Source organism: Saccopteryx bilineata, chromosome 5 (genome assembly GCF_036850765.1).
Source record: "Saccopteryx bilineata isolate mSacBil1 chromosome 5, mSacBil1_pri_phased_curated, whole genome shotgun sequence".
NCBI classification, from domain to species: domain Eukaryota; kingdom Metazoa; phylum Chordata; class Mammalia; order Chiroptera; family Emballonuridae; genus Saccopteryx; species Saccopteryx bilineata.
Window position 1 is genome coordinate 155,344,428 of NC_089494.1, and position 17,602 is coordinate 155,362,029.

The following is a 17,602-nucleotide window of genomic DNA, read 5'->3' on the forward strand; positions in this document are numbered from 1 at the left end:
ATATCTTAGTCTATAAAAGATACAGGAGAAACCATATCCATTAAGACAACTGGTTAGACATTTACCTAATTCTGAATTTCCTAACCTAAGCAAATAATATTAGAAACCTGAGGATAAAGTAGGGAAGAAATGCAAAGTTGATGAAGAAGAATAATGCTTCAGGGAAAGACAAAATAAACTGGAGCTACTAGCCTGAGCTAAGATTTGTTAAATTTTCCACTCATTCAACAAATACCTCCTGAGTACCTTCTTTGTACTGGGCCTATTCCCAGATATGGAAGATATGCCAGCGAAAAACTCAAAATCTCTCTCTCTCTCTCATGGAACTAAGCAGGCAATGGAAATAGAAGCAAAAGTTAAATTTTAATCATTACATTGTATACATGAATTCAATTAATTTTTAGTAACATTAAAAGTTGTCAACATGCAATTTTTCCACATTGAGTGAAGAGGGGTAAAGAATTACAGATAGGGAAGGATAAATTTATATTTTATATAAGTTGGTCAGGGAAAAGCTTTTGAAAAAAAAGATCTCTGAGCAGAATAACGTGAGGGAGTGAGACATGTGGCCATCTGGGGAAATAAAAATCAAGGCAAATGCACTGAGAAGGAATGGACATGGCTCACGGAAATAACAGCAAGCAGTTTCCTGTCGCGGGAGCCAGGTGAGTGGCCAGGGGCTTGAGCATTTAGGGTCGTTAGGTCACTGTGAGAACTGGATGTTATTTCAATGGTGAAGAGAAGCCATTAGAGGGCTTTTTTTAAAAAAACACTGATTTAATTTACATCTTAGAAGTGGCATGTTGTCTGCTATATGAAGACTGCAAGAAGCTAAGGTAGATACAGAGAGATAAATTTTAAGACAATTGCAGTAATTTAGGTCAGGGAGAGGGGCTTGGTCTAAGGTCCTGGTTGGCAAACCGCGGCTCGTGAGCCACATGCAGCTCTTTGGCCCCTTGAGTGTGGCTCTTCCACAAAATACCAGTAGCGCCAGGTGCAGATGCTACCTCGATAAGGAATGTACCTACCTAATGTATATAGTTTAAATTTAAAAAAATTGGTTCTCAAGAAATTTCAATCATTGTACTGTTGATATTTGGCTCTGTTGACTGAGTTTGCCGACCACTGGTAACTAAGGCAATAATTGGTAGGAAATCTTGACAGTGGCAAAATTCTGGATATATTTTAAAATTAGAGCTGAGAGACTTGACTTAGAGATGAATGTTGTGTTAGAGAGAGGTAGAACCCAGGAATGATCTGGTTTGGTAAGGTGGGCAGATGAGGGTAGCAACTGTGAGTGGTAGTTCTAGTTACTGAGAAGAACACAAGGAGGAGCAGGCTTGGAGGAAAAACCAAAAAATTACTTCTGAGAGAATATTTTGAGAGGCCTAGCACATATTGTAAGGTCGGTGGATAATGGGGGATGGTCATGTGGGGAATTCAGACCCGCGAACTTTGGCTAGGATCGCCCACAACCAAGCGCACCAAAAGAAACTTCCCAGGAGCCCTTTGGAAAAAAGCAACCATCTGCCACCCAGTGAGATTTCACCACGTCATATTAGCTTGACCACCCTAGGGACCCTTTAAATATCCCTCACACGGCTCACTCCTTGTGACTTCCCTGGCCTCCATCTTACCTCGGGGCCAGGGAACCTCACCTGGCGGAATGCGCGCTCTGTATTCAATAAAGCTTTTTATTATTCCACACTTGGTGGCTATGCCCCTTCCTTCTTTCTTGGCGGGGGGGGGGGGGGGGGGGGGAGGGGGGGGGAGATACCTTACATTTTGGTGCCGAAAACCCGGGAGGAGTTTGAAGTCCGCAAGGACCGCTCCTCTTCCCTTCCCCTCCGAGAAAGAACCAGGATCTCCGACCTTGCACCCACTTTGGTGCATGGTGTGGTAAGTCCCCTGCCTCCAGCCTTCCCCTCAGTACTTTCCTGTCCGAAACCGTAGCTACGTCAGGGAAGTCTTTTCCATTCCGAGTGAGTGTGTGCTTGTGGAGATGTCCCAAGCACATCCACTTTACCTTTACTGTCCGTGGCTAGAACTTGAGTTTTGGGATGCTGTTACTCAAATCTGACCACTCCAAGGACTGAGGGCAGCTGTGGGGGCACAGGAATCTCCCTCCCTAAAGAAGAAGAAACTGTTCTTCTTCTCTACTGTGGCCAGGCCACAGAACCCATTGGATTAGCCTCCTGAAGGGACTTTCGGTGTTAACACCCTCACCAATTTAACTTTCGCTAAAAAAGCTGGGAACTGATTGGAAATCTCTTACATTCATGGCTTCTAATTATTCGCACACCTGTCCTTAATCTCTGTGCCGCCTGTTCCACCGTGCAGGCCTTTTTCTGGCCAGAGAAACTTCCCCTAAAACCTCCACTCCTGATCTTTCCTTCTCCGTGGACTCCCAACCCTCTCTCCCTCCTGTCTGACCCCCAGGGGCACCCCTCTCTCGGGACTTTTCTCTGATCCCTCTGCAGACCTCTTTTGTGCTTGAGTCCCTTCCCTCTGAGAGCCCCCTCCCCTCCCTTCGCAAAAACCTGTTTCTTATTCACCACTACCATCTCTTTCTTCTCCCCTGCTGGCCAGGGGCCCCTCCCTTCACTGTGTTCTTAAGTCCCTCCCCCATCAGGCCATTCTCCACCTACTATTGACTTTTACACCGGTTTGCAGGACCCCAAGGCTCAACCCCAATTTTCTTGCAGGAAGTCCTGGCCCTGTCCTGCCTTTGGCTCCAGCATTTCCTACGGGATCTGGGTGCCAGGCTCCGCACAAGCCCTCCTCCTCTTATTCTCAACCCCTAAACCCCTATCTGGGACCTGTGAACACAGCATTTAAAGTTTTTAATGGCGTCAACCTGGAAACACTGAGGTTGCTGGTTCAAAACCCTGGGCTTGCCTGGTCAAGGCACATATGGGAGTTAATGCTTCCTGCTCCTCCCCCCCTTCTCTCTCTCTTTCTCTCTCTTTTCCCCCTAAAATGAATAAATAAATAAAAAATTTAAAATAAATAAATAAAGTTTTTAATGGTCCCAACTAGTAGAAACAGGCCAAGGCTGTTCGCCAGGCCCGCATGCAGCAGAAGGTAATGCTCCAAACCCCGGCTCTTATGGCAACTGAGGCCAGTAGAACAACAGAGGCAAGGCACAGAAAGTGCCTGACCCAAATCCAAGCCACAAAGAGAAACCCCAACAGCAGCTTGCTTTAAGTGTGGCAAGCAGGTTCGCTGGTCCTGGCAGGGCCCCTGCCGGCGGCTGCCCACTGAGCCCTTCCCTGACTGCAAGCAGTCCAGTCACTGGCGGAGCGATTGCTCCTTTGGGCAACAGGCTTTTACTCAGCGCCTCTATGTGGAGGACAAGCTGCCCGAAAGGGAAGGCCAATCCAGCCAGGTGGGTGCAGCGCTCAAACTCCTAGGACATGGCCTGGACTTGGAGAACCCAGGGTTCTGCAACAAGTGGGTAAGTGCATCTCATTTCTTGTGGACATGGGGGCTACCTTCTCTGTTTTGCCATCACACTCTGGACCTCTAGTTCCCTCACAGGTCTTGGTTATGGGAATGGATGGGACCTCTTCTTTTCCCCTTTTTAAGCCACTCCTGACATGCAGTTTTGCCTCAAGCTTGCCTCCTTACAGGACCACTGGCAGTCGGAACCACTGGACTCCATCCATCTCCAGCTCACCAAAAGGCTGGACCTTACAAATCCCCCTATTACTTCTCTTTTTAAAAAAATCCTTACAGGACCACAACCGCAAAGTTTCTCAACTCACGGCCACACAGATGTTCCTCCTGACACCCCTCAAAGCCACCACCTTCTGATCTACCCCTCCCCACGACACCCCTAATCAGCAGGAAGTAGCCAGATGAATAAATGGTGCCCCTTTTCTATTTAACACAAAAGGTCAGGATGCAAGGTCAGTGGATAATGGGGGATGGTCACATAGGGAACCCAGATCTGCGAACTTTGGCTAGGACCGCCCACAACCAAGTGCGCCAAAAGAAACTTCCCAGGAACCCTTTGGAAGAAAGCGACCGTCTGCCAGCCAGTGAGATTTCACCACCTCATATTAGCTCGACCACCCTAGGGACCCTTTAAATATTCCTCACATGGGTCATTCCCTGTGACTTCCCTGGCCTCCATCTTTCCTCGGGGCCAGGGAACCTCACCAGGCAGGATGTGCGCTCTGTACTCAATAAAACTTTTTACTATTCCACACATAGTGGCTTCGGCCCCTTCATTCTCGGTGGGGAAAAATACCTTACACATATCAGTATGGAAATGTCAAGTAGGGATTCTAGCATGTGATCCTAGAGCTCAGAAAAGAGGTTTGGATTGAGATATAAACTTGGGAGTCACCATATAAATGGTGATTAAAAAATGAGATTTAGTGAAATTCCCTAAAGATTATGGATGGAGAAGAGGTCTAGAAGCTGATTCCTGGGGCATTTCACCACGTAGAGGTCAGAGGAGCAGGAGCGGCCGTGAGGGAGGAAGAGAACTAGGAGGGTGTGGGTATTTTGCAAGCAGAGGAAGTGACTTGCTTGCCCAACACCAACATGGTGTCAAGTAAGATGTGCACTGAGAACTGGTCATCAGGTATAATCTGGTGAAGGCCAGCCACCAATGCTTGTGACTATAGTGGGCTGAATGGAGGTCAAAGTCTGATTGAAATAAGCTCAATTAATTAAGAGAGGGAGGCACATAACTTGATACACAGAGTGGAGAGAGTTGTTTTTTTGTGTTTTTTTTTTTTGTTTTTTGTATTTTTCTGAAACTAGAAACGGGGAGAGACAGTCAGACTCCCGCATGCGCCCGACCGGGACCCACCCAGCACGCCCACCAGGGGGCGATGCTCTGCCCACCAGGGGGCGATGCTCTGCCCCTCCGGGGCGTCGCTCTGTCGTGACCAGAGCCACTCTAGTGCCTGGGGCAGAGGCCAAGGAGCCATCCCCAGCGCCCGGGCCATCTTTGCTCCAATGGAGCCTTGGCTGCGGGAGGGGAAGAGAGAGATAGAGAGGAAGGAGAGGGGAAGGGATGGAGAAGCAGATGGGCACTTCTCCTGTGTGCTCTGGCCAGGAATCGAACCCAGGACTTCTGCACGCCAGACTGATGCTCTACCACTGAGCCAACTGGCCAGGGCCTGAAGAGAGCTTTTTCAAGATTTTGTTTAACAAAGAATAGAAAAATGTAAACAGTCTCAAGAAAAGATAGGAATAAGGCAATTTTTCCCTTGAGTAGGAGGTATTAAGAAAAGAGAGTGAGGGGTGAAGTAGATGTTTTAAAAGAGACCACAGATAACTGCAGGAACAAAGTTCTTGGTTGGGCCAGAGGGGATAGGAGCTCATGCAGAAGCAGAGCGGTTGGCTGAGATGGGCTTAGGCAGTTCACCCACTCTAACAGGAAGGCGGGCAGAGGATATGGGTGCCAGTAGGTCGATTTAATGGTAATAGCAGTAGGAAAGTCCTTTTTGGAAAGTTGCTATTTTCTCAGATGGAATGAGCAAAAAGGTCATTAACTGAGGATGAGAAAAAGGAAGTATTAAAGATTGAGGATAAGAAAGATAGTTTAAAAAGTCATCTTAGGGCCCTGGCCAGTTTGCTCAGTGGTAGAGCGTCGGCCTGGCGTGCAGAAGTCCCGGGTTCGATTCCTGGCCAGGGCACACAGGAGAAGCGCCCATCTGCTTCTCCACCCCTCCTCCTCTCCTTCCTCTCTGTCTCTCTCTTCCCCTCCCGCAGCAAGGCTCCATTGGAGCAAAGATGGCCTGGGCACTGGGGATGGCTCCTTGGCCTCTGCCCCAGGCGCTAGAGTGGCTCTGGTCTCGACAGAGCGACGCCCCGGAGGGGCAGAGCATCACCCTCTGGTGGGCAGAGCGTCACCCCCTGGTGGGTGTGCCGGATGGATCCCAGTCGGGCGCATGTGGGAGTCTGTCTGACTGACTCTCCCCATTTCCAGCTTCAGAAAAATACAAAAAAAAAAAAAAAAGTCATCTTAGAAGAGGTCAAGTGGAATGACTAGAGAAATAGGATTAATAGGCAGTATTGAGGGCAGGACATCTATGATCATGAACTTAAAGGAAAACATTCTCCACAGCTGTGACTCTTACCCCTACCCCCTGACTCCATGTTCATCTTCTCAAATTCAAAGGCAGAGTCAATGAGAGTCGGGTTTAGCTGGGCTTGGTAGTTCCCAGGAATAATGGACAGAGGGAGAAAGAAGCAGAGAGTCGAGAATATACGCATGGATCATGCCATATAAACAGAGTAAGAAGCAAAGTGAAGACAGTGGGAAAAGGGAGATGGTGACAAACATAAAATTAAATAAAAGAATAGGAAGAACTTTTGGAGCATAATATCAAATAAGATCACAGACATTCTTTTCTAAGATACCTTCAAAAGAAGTTCATCTCACAGACTGATGGTTGCCAAAGGGGAGTGGGATTGGGGGACTCAATGAAAAGGTGAAGGGATCGAGAAGTACAGATTGGTAGTTACCACAAAACAGTCAGGGGGACGTCAAGGACAGCACAGCACAGGAAATACAGTCAACAATATTGTAATGATTGTGCACGGTGCCAGCTGGGTACTGGAAATAGAAGGGGGAACACTTCGTAAAGTGTGTGGTTATCTAGTCACTCTGCCGCTCACCTGAAACTAATACAAAATAACAGTGAATGTAAACTGTAATCGGAAGGCATTTTAAAAATGAAAAAAGAAGTCCATCTCAGAACACTGTATTATTAATAATGGGGCAACATGAAGACAAATCAATGACATAAACTCCACGTCTTCCCCCGTCTGATTTAAGCAGTTGCAGACACTGCCAGAGTGACAGATGCCCCGGGAAAACAGTCTTCTCAAAGTTAAGATTAGAAAGAGCAGAACTCGGGGAGAGTCATCTGGTTAGGGATAGAGTACTTCAAAAAATAGTGTATTTTTTTATTATTATCAGACAACAGAAATTTTTATTATTCTGACTTAAGAACCAGAAAGTTTAAAAAAATAATTAGGCTATGAATTTTCATTTTTGAAGGCTCCAGCTCATTATGTGTGATATAAACATTCTTTTCTTTTTTCTAAAGAACAGTTCATTTGGGTCTTAACATCAAATTAATTGGCTTTGGAGAAGTGAGGATTCTCTACTGAATTTCTAAGTTTATGTTTATATATTTTCCTTTTTTTCTCATTTGGAAGATTTATTTTGGGAAGTATTAACAGATGTATCTAAAATCTTAGTATGATATTTTTTTAAAGGTGTGATGGAAAGAAGGTAATCATTTGACATTTGGCTTCCCTGACAGTCTTCCTTATATCCAGCACTTTGTGTCCCAAACTGGGCAACTCTTAGGAAAACTGTAACATTTACTTTTCTGTTCCTGGGTTCTATTTGGCTTCATAGGAAGGAGGAGCAAAAATATGTCCAAGTGCCTCTTTATTGGAAGTTTGTGTTGGTTGGAAAAAGGATACAGCAGCAATGGTACATGCAAGCTTTTACTAGGTGACTTGTGCGAGATGTCCCTCACAGCAGGAGTCTGTCCAAAGCCTCAGGAGGGGAGGAGGAGGAACTAGAGCGGTGTTTCCCAACGTGGGGTCCATGCCTTAGAGGGGGGCAATTCGATAGTTAAGGGGGGCAATTTGAAAATGGACTCGACACGACTTTAACTCTTTCGCCCCGGGCCATTTAAATGCAATGCTAGATATCGGTGCCAAATTTAACAAAAAATGCAATTCTTAAATAATTGTGGTAAATAATTATTAAGTATAATTTCGTTTGACGAGACCAAAATATCAACTGGGTGATTGGCGTTGTCAAGTAAACTTCGTCCTGGGTTCACCACGGAGCGTGCCGTCTGCCACGGGGAACCCCGGACGTTTTAAAAACTCGCTAAACAACGCAGTTATTTTCACCTAATTGGCCCATTGCAACTTCTGTAGTGTTTCACATCATTCAGTTGGTGTTAATTTGAAATAAGTGTCAGTCAAAACTGTTGTAAAAGCTCGTTGATTTAATATACATATATATATAGTATAGATATAATTGGTAAGTATTTGATTTTATTTTTATCAATATTAAACTCTTTATTAAGTACTTCTTGCATCGGGGCTAGAAAGCACTAATATTTTATAAATATTGGGGCTATAATAGTGCATGCACGACAATTTTAATTTTAGAAGCATAACTTTCCAGAAAATTTTGTCAAGTGGAAAAAATATAGATACCTTTTGATTTGTGGTGGTAGTGTAGTAAATGTGTTATATACATTTAAATAAATATGAATTTTTAGTATACGTTTACTCTATGTCACATTGAATATATTTTAACACATATTTTAATATTAGTTTTTAATTGATCTTATTTTTATTTCTTATAGCCCATAGTAAAATGAGTGGTGCAAGCAAGAAAAAAACTCGTCAATATTCGGAGGAATATTTAAAATTTGGGTTCATACCCACTGTTCACGATGAGCGGATTCCTTTTTCTCTTTTATGCCAGCAATGCTTGACCAACGAATCAATAAAACAAGGTCGTCTTGAGGCGCATTTGAAGGTGAAACATAGTGCTCATATTAATTCAGATTTGAGTTACTTTAAAACTTTAAAGAAAATTTTTGAAAAAAGAACAACATTAAAGTCTCTATTTACTGCTCATACTTCAACTAATAATCGTGTTCTTGAGGCTAGTTATCAAATTTCTTTATGCATCGCTAAAACTGGAGAAAATCACACTATAGGAGAGAATTTAATAAAACTGTCAATATCAGCATTTCTTAAAACGGTTCTTGAAAAAGATGACAAAGATGTAAAAGCTATGCCACTCAGTGACAATACTGTTAGCAGAAGAATAGACAGAATGAGTGAGGATATTGAAAAACAATTTATTGAAAAGCTGAAAACAAGAAAATTCTCCTTGCAAATGGATGAATCAACTTTGAGAGACAGTGAGGCAGTATTGATAACTTACGTAAGATAAATTGATAAAGGACATTTTGCTGAAGAAATGTTGTTCTGTAAAAGATTAGAAAGCACCACTACCTCCAAAGATATATATAATAAGCTAAAAAACTACTTAGATGTCAATGATATACCAATGAAAAATATAACATCTCGTGCTGCAGATGAGCTCCCAATATGATGGGCAAGAAAAATGGCTGCTTAAAATTGATGAAAGATGTGAATCCAGAAATGATTCTTGTGCATTGTGTTATTCATAGGGAAAACTTGGTAGCTAAAAACATCTCGCCTGTTCTGAATGAAGTATTACATACAGTAATAAAGTGTGTTAATGCTATTAAAGCTAGTGCCAAATGTGAGCGTCTTTTCAAGCTATTTTGTGAAGAACAAAATGAAGACCATGTGAGACTATTACTTCATACTGAAGTAAGATGGCTATCTAAAGGAAACTGTTTGAAAAGATTTATGGAACTGTTTGATACCCTTTAGTGATTTTTTAAGTGACAAACCTGAAATGAAGTATCTGTTAACAATAGATGGTAAAGCATTTGTGAGTTATTTAGCCGATATCTTTGAAAAACTAAATATATTAAATAAGCAACTTCAAGGAACAAATAAAACTCTTGTTGATGCAAAAGCAAAGATATTTGGTTTCATTACCAATATTGAGTTATGTCAGAAACATATTAACAACAAAAACTTTAAACAGTTTCATTGGCTCCAAAAATGTGAAGTAACCGATATTGCTTTACTTGTTATTGTCAATCATTTGAATATTCTATCGGCTGATTTAAAAGAAAGATTTTCTGATTTAAAACAAATTGATTTCCCAACATGGATGATGCAGCCAATGTTAGTGGATTTGTCTGATATATCAAATATGCAGTATCAAGAAGAACTCGCAGAATTGCAAAATGATGAGTCAGTTAAAGCTTTATTTAATATCAAAGGAGCGATGGCATGGCTTTGTGAGGAAACAGAAATCAAATACCCAAATTCAACCAAATGTGCAAGAAAACTATTGCTACCGTTTCCATCTTCATTTTTAGCTGAATGTGGATTTAGTGCTGTAAATGATTTACTGGTAAAAAAAAGAAATCGGCTGGATATAACACAACGTGGAGACTTGAGACTAAAGCTAACCAAATTGGAACCTAATATAAAATCTCTGTGCAGCAATCATCAAGCTCAAGGATCACACTAAATTAAAATAATAAATTAATATAGAAAAATCTGTATTAAAATTATTTGGAATTTAAATTTGTTTTTCATTATGTTTTGAAATTTTACTTACTGTGTTTTGTTAACAATTTCATAGTGATTTCTTCCTAGAACCTATCATTTATGTTTATTAAGTGAACAAATCAATTTTTTAATGTTAAAAATTATGTATGTTACATAGGGGGGGACATAAAAATTTTAGAAAGGTTAAGGTGGGGCATGGCACAAAAAAGGTTGGGAAACACTGAACTAGAGTGTCTGGGTGATATCTTTCACAGCTAGGTGAGGAAGCTGCAGGGAAGAGACCTTGGGGCTTAACCAGCTTTATAACCACAAGGCTCAATCTTAGCTGCAAGCAGCAGGTGTGGGCCAGATTTTATGGGGTATGCAAAGCAGGCAGGAAAGGCCTAAATTTCTGCTTGTTTGGGCTCTGTTTAAAACAATTAGATTGCACCAGCTGGAAATTAAGGTAAGTGGTTTTTCAGCCGTCACTGAAGAAATAACACACAGAGGCTACCTCTGACTCTCTCTTTTTTTAAAAAAATTTATTGATGAGAGAGAGGGAGAGAGAAATGGGGGGAGGAACAGGATCAACTTCCATCAACTTTCATCTATTCCTTGACTGAGCAAGCCCAGGGTTCCAAACCAGCAACCTCAGCATTCCAGGTCGACACTTTATCCTCCAGCACCACCACAGGTCAGGTTAGCTCATTTATATAACAGAGGAAGTAGAAAAAAATATTGTAAAAGTTGTTTTAAAAAGAAATAGAGAACTAGGAGCCTATTGGTTCCCCCTTTCAAAATTCTGATATTCGTGAATACGATAATAATTATAACAGCAGTTTAACAAGTTTAACATTTATGTAGTGCTTACTATGCGCTAAGCACTTTATATTTTTTCTTTTTAATTTCTACACCAATTCATTAAGCTAATATTTTTGTACCCATTTACCACATGGAAAAACAGCCTGGATTCTGTAACTGGCTTAGGCTCATACAACAGCTGAGGAAGTGGGGCAAGGATTCAGTTCTAGGGGGTCTGAATAGGGAGCTGGTGTAATTAACCACTAGAACACCCAGACTCTCCCTCAGGGGCTCGGGGAGCGCTGCAAGTTTTTGACCTAGAGCTGTTTTCAGGATTCTCCGAATGGAGCATCCATCCCTCCTGGTGCCACAGTGAGTGCTGCTCTGCACATCTGCTCCCTTAGCACCAACCCGATGATGCTAACTGATCCTTCCCAACTCCTGATTAGTGCTGACAACTATGCATATTTGAAAGCAAGGTCGGAATAAGAAAAAATGGGAGTTCTTTTCCTACTTCAGAAAGTGGAAACACTTTCTAGGCCCTGGCTGGCTGACTCTGTGGTAGAGCATTGGCCAGCGTGTGGGAGTCCTGGGTTCAATTTCTGGCCAGGGCACACAGGAGAAGCACCATCTGCTTCTCCACCCCTCCCCCTCTCCTTCCTCTCTATTTCTCTCTTCCCCTCCTGCAGCCAAGGCTCTATTGGAGCAAAGTTGGCTTGGGCACTGAGGATGGATCCATGGCCTCTGCCTCAGGCACTAGAATGGCTCCAGCTGGAATGAAACAATGACCCAGATGGGCAGAGCATCGCCCCCTAGGGGCTTCTGGGTGGATCCCAGTTGGGCGCATGCAAGAGTCTGTCTCTCTGCCTTTCTGCTTCTCACATCAGAAAAAAAAAAAAGTAGAAACAATTCCAACCTCATACCTTCACCTCCTCAGGACTTTATCTCTTAAATTAGAATTCTATGCTTTTCCCTAGAATACAACTCACCAGTAAGGATAATGCCTAGTAGTAGTTGACTTCACTTCTTGTTAGAGAACATGATGATAATCATGTGGCTAACTCCAAAGACCAAACATGTTCTGCATTCTTTTGCAACAATAAAAATGAACACAGGCAATCACACTGCTGTTATTATCTCCATCAGCCGCACCCTGGTTCAGCTGGGCGCATGCAACAGACCCAAGGGGCAGTTTTACACTACATGTGCCTGTATTGGTGTCCTGTGGCTGCTGTAACAAACTGCCACCAAGTTAGTAGCTTAACCACCCCAGATTCATTATCTCACAGTTCTGGAAGTCAAAAGTCCAAATTTAGTCTACTGGGAAAAAAGCAAGGTGTGGGCAGGCTGCATTCCTTCCGGACACTCTAGGGGTAAGTCTGCCTCCTGCCTTTCCAGCTTTTGGAGGTGCTGCACCCACTGGCCTCTGGCCCCTTCCTGCCTTCAAAGCCAGTAATTCCATCCCTCTGACCTCTGTTTCAGCTGTCGCCGTCCCCTTCTCTAATTCTGATTCTCTGTCTTTTTCCCTTGTAAGGACCCTTGCAGTTACACTGGGCCTTCCAGGAAAATCTTCTCAGCTCAAAATCCTTAAAGAAATTGCATCTGCAAAGTCCCATTTGCCCTGGAAGGTAAAATATTCATGGGTTCCAGGGATTAGGACATGAACCTCTGAAGAGAGGGTAGCACTGTGAACCCTTATGCCTGTATGTGCTGGGTAGGGAGCCATTCCTTCTCTAAGGACAGTCTGCTATTGAACCCTAACAAACCTCAAGTCCTCCCACGTAAGGTTGACAAAAGAATTAGAAAGGCAGTTCAGATATGTGAAATTAACAACTGAAATCGAAACTCCCACATAACAAAGCTGCTGAGGTATACTTAACATGTCTCTATTCTGGTCAAGAATAAGGATTAGGTTTCACATGCGTATGCATAGCATTTTTTTTTACAACAAATTAAGTTGCACATTAGAAAAAGTCATATCCTCCAGGAATCCCCATTGTCACTGACATATGGGAGTGGGAAAATTGTTTAATAATTTCAAGTTTAGTTTTTAAAGATAAACTTCTGATGCCTGAAATTCAGTGCTGAATTCAACAATCTCATTTGATGTGGATCTCAACAAAGAAACCACCCATCTGTGGTTTCAAAGGACCTCTTTCATAATGTGGTTTGTAAAAGTCATGAAATCCCTTTTGATGATATAACAGACTTGTAGCCAAGGTCACTGTGACAGAAAGCAAGGACACTGTACTATGAAAATGACAGTGGGCTCCACCAAGTTGAACACATTTAAACAGTCTATGAGAAAAGCCAGCACTTTCTACCCTGCATGCATTGCATGAGTTAAGTTTTCCCAGCACCAACCCCAGTTAGCAGTCATTCAGTTTCACCACTGAGCAAAAGGGTTCCCAAGGGGAAGCCACATGTCCAAGGACACCCTGCTGAGTACCAGAGCTAGGATTTCAACTTCAAGCCTTCAGACTCCAAAACTCTTGCTCTTTAAACTTTGCCAGTTGGTCTTGGATTGTGGTCTCTTCCCTGCTTTCTTCCTGTTTCTACACCTTCCAGGATGATCTCAGTACGGAGCCACGGAGGCACAAGATTTCCCGCCTCACTGGGTTCTAGCTATCCAGGAGTCTTTTGAATCACCATTTTGTTTCGTTTTTAGCTTGAATAAACGTTTTAATAGAATTTTGTGTTTATTCCTTATTATATTTAATATAATAGTGAGTCTAGGTTAGTGTTATAATTGAGAGATTTTGTCTTCGTGGCCCTGCAGGTTCGCAAGTAGTTTTTTTCATATCTACCAAGATGTTTGAAAAATTTGTTTCAATGTTTCTGAAAATATAACAAATTTGATGATTTAGAAAATAAAGATTAGTTTTTAATCTCAATATATAAAATCAAGATTTTTCAATTTTTAAAAAAAATATTAGCTATTTTTACTAAATTGCCTTTATAATACAGATACAATTGAATTCAATTTCTTATTGTTGCAGCTTTATCAGTTTGTACAAACTGTTTAAGTGGTATTTTGATTCTTCATTCATATGTTTACTTTAAACATTTTACTGACCTATCTCTTCGTTTTTCTTGTTCTGCAGTTTAATATTTTATTTTTTCAAGTGAGAGAAAGAGAGATAGTGAGACAGACTTCCACATGCACCTGTACCAGGATCCTCCCAGCAACCCCCATCTGGGGCCGATGCTCTCGAATCAACAAGGCTATTCTCAGCACCATGGCTGACACTTGAACCAATAGAGCCACTGGCTGTAAGAGGAGAAGAGAGAGAGAAGGGGGAGAGAAGTAGATGGCCACTTCTCTTGTGTGCCCTGACCAGGAATCAAACCCAGAACATCCATACTCAGGGCCAATGCTCTATCCACTGAGCAAACTGGCCAGGGCTAGTTTAATATTTTAAAATAATAATGTTACTTTGTGAAATTTTATTTTATCACATCAAAACCAAGAAAGATTTTTTTTTACCCTTCTGTTGTCCTGATAAGTCAATATTCATTTATTCTAATCATAATTTGTTTTATATTCATCTCTTTACTCAGGGACAGATTTTGTTTAACTCTTTAATTGGTTTTGACATATAATGAGGATCTAGTTTTTGAAGTAGCTAACTGCTTATCTTAGTAAAATTTTTATGTTACTTGTGAAATATTCTTATTCTATTGCTTTATTGTGTTCTTTTTATATATTACATAAATTGAAGGCAAGTCAGAAGTTTTCTTGAATGTCCTGTGGGTATGTTATTTCTTGAGTGCATCTCTCTCTGTTGTCTATTGTTACTTAAATATATTAAAATAACCAAAATGATTAATCTGCTTGTTTACCAGTCTTTCAAAATATTGCATGATCCGAAGGCCATTCTAGCTGATAACTACTGTTTGTAAAAACATCTCAAAAGTCATTTCTCTGCCTTTTCAGTAACTTATATATCTAAAATTAAAAATTCAGTAACAGCCCTGGCCGGTTGGCTCAGTGGTAGAGTGTCGGCCTGGCGTGCAGGGGTCCTAGGTTCGATTCCCGGCCAGGGCACATAGGAGAAGGGCCCATCTGCTTCTCCACGCCCCCCCCTCTCCTTCCTCTCTGTCTCTCTCTTCCCCTCCCGCAGCCGAGGCTCCATTGGAGCAAAGATGGCCCGGGCACTGGAGATGGCTCCTTGGCCTCTGTCCCAGGTGCTAGAGTGGCTCTGGTCACAACAGAGCGACGCCCCGGAGGGGCAGAGCATCGCCCCCTGGTGGGCAGAGCGTCACCCCCTGGTGGGTGTGCCAGGTGGATCCTGGTCGGGTGCATGCGGGAGTCTGTCTGACTGTCTCTCCCCGTTTCCAGCTTCAGAAAAATACAAAAAAAAAAATCAGTAACAGTAGATATAAATAAAAATAATTATAACATTAATTTAAACTGCAAAATCTAATTGGCTAACCACAGAAATGTACCAGGTAGCAAATCAGACAAATTTCTCTTCATGTTTCAGCTAGATGAAAAGGATCTGTGTTGCCAAACACTTATAACATTCCTATGATCCATGGGATGTGTTTGCTGCAAGACGTGCTGCTGTGTGACCATGTGAATCTGCACTGCACGGAGCGGAGGCTTAGCCCCCGCAGTGCCACAGCAAGGGGACCGGCTCTTACTAATTAAACAAACTAAACACCGTAAGTGAAGAAGTTCCATGTCACTACTTTATATTCTCATATTACTAAGCATTTTAATTTTTACAGATTTTTTTTAATGTTATGAAGGATTCCTTTGTGATTCTGATAAGGATGGAGCTTAATCTATGATTCTACTTGGATGTAAGCCCTCTCTATATTTAGCATTCTCATCTACATTCCTGAAATACTTCCCAATTTATCTGGGTCTACACATATGCATTTCAATATATTTTTCAATAGTTTATCTTTATAATTTAAAAAGAAAATATAAAATAATGATCCCAAATTCCATCACTTAACCATCTGATAATATTTTGGCATATCTATCTCTAATATTTTTTTTAAAAAATAGAATTCCCCCTATTATTTTTGCAAAAATAGTTTCAACTCATCAAAAAATTTTAAAATGCAGAGTACAAAGAAACATATTTTAAAAACCACTCTATAAAAATAACCAGTATAGCCTGACCAGGTGGTGGTGCAGTGGGTAGGGTGTTGGACTGGGACACAGAGGACCCAGCTTCAGAACCTTGAGGTCGTCGGCTTGAGTGTGGGCTCACCAGCTTGAGCACAGGGTCGCTGGCTTGAGCTTGGGATCATAGACATGATCCCATGGTCGCTGGTTTGAGCCCAAAGGTCACTGGTTTGAATCCCAAGGTTGCTGGCTTGAGCCTATGGTCGCTGGCTTAAGCAAGGGGTCACTCATTCTGCAATAGACCCCCCATCAAGGCACATATGAGAAAGCAATCAATGAACAACTAAGATGCCACAACAAAGAAGTAATGCTTCTCATCTCTCTCGCTTCCTGTCTGTCCCTACCTGTCCCTCTCTCTGACTCTCTCTCTGTCTCTGTCATATACACACAAAAAATTACGTGTGTTTTAAAACTCATTGCAACTGTATCTTATTACTTTTCTCAAATCTGTCTCTGTTGAAATTGTTTTTATTCTAAAACCTTTTTATGTGAGGTATTTGATTGTTTTAGTTTTATATATGATATAGAATCATTCATTTGTTTCTAATATTCATTTCCAGTTATATTTCATGTCTTGTTACATTATCCTGAATTTCAAAATTAGTATTAGAGTTAATAATGATTTCGGGTAGCTTTAAAGTTTTCCTATATTTAAAGAGATTGCTTCTCATCTGGGAGTCCAGGCTCTAAATCCCACCCTGAGCCCACACACACATATACATCTCAGCTAACCACTTATAAGATCTGTGAGGCTGAACAAGATATTTTACCTCTCTGTCCCTCAGTATTCTCATCTCTAAACTGGGTGTTAAAGTAGCACTTACCTCACTCTGTTGTTGGAATAGTTTGGTTTATTGATTTTATTTTTTGATAGAAAACACATATTTCATACTAAACTTATGGGCCTTGGCTGTAGAGAACAATTTATAAATTTGACTCCAAAGGCAAGGGAAGTAAAGGAAGTAAAGGTAAAAATAAATAAATGGGACTATATAAAACAAAAAGATTCTGCACAGCAAAGGAAACCAACAACAAAAAGCCAACCAAATGAGGGGTGATATTTGCAAACATGCAAATAATCCAATTAAAAATGGGGAGAGGACCTAAACAGATACATCTCCCAAGAAAATATACAAAAGGCCAACAGATATATGAAAAAATGTTCATCTTCACTAGCTATTCGAGAAATGCAAATTAAAACCACAATGAGATACCACCTCATACCTGTTAAACTGTTATCAACAAGACAGGTAACAAGTGTTGGAGAGGCTGTGGAGAAAAAGGAACCCTCTTTCACTGCTGGTAGGAATGTAAACTGGTACAGCTATTATGGAAGATAGTATGGTGGTACCTCAAAAATTAAGAATAAAATTACCATATGACCCAGCAATACCTTAACTGGGTATCTGCCAAAAATACTCAAAAACATTGGCATGCAAAGACACATGCAGCCCCATGTTCATCTTAGCATTATACACAGCGGCCAAG

At 41.7% G+C, this 17,602-nt stretch overlaps 1 protein-coding gene across 8 annotated transcripts in view; it reads right to left on the reverse strand.

Moving 5' to 3' along the window:
* Window positions 1-17,602, reverse strand: part of CACNB2 (calcium voltage-gated channel auxiliary subunit beta 2) — a 431,046-nt gene that overhangs the window by 316,297 nt on the left and 97,147 nt on the right. The gene's annotated exons all lie outside the window — the stretch shown is intronic.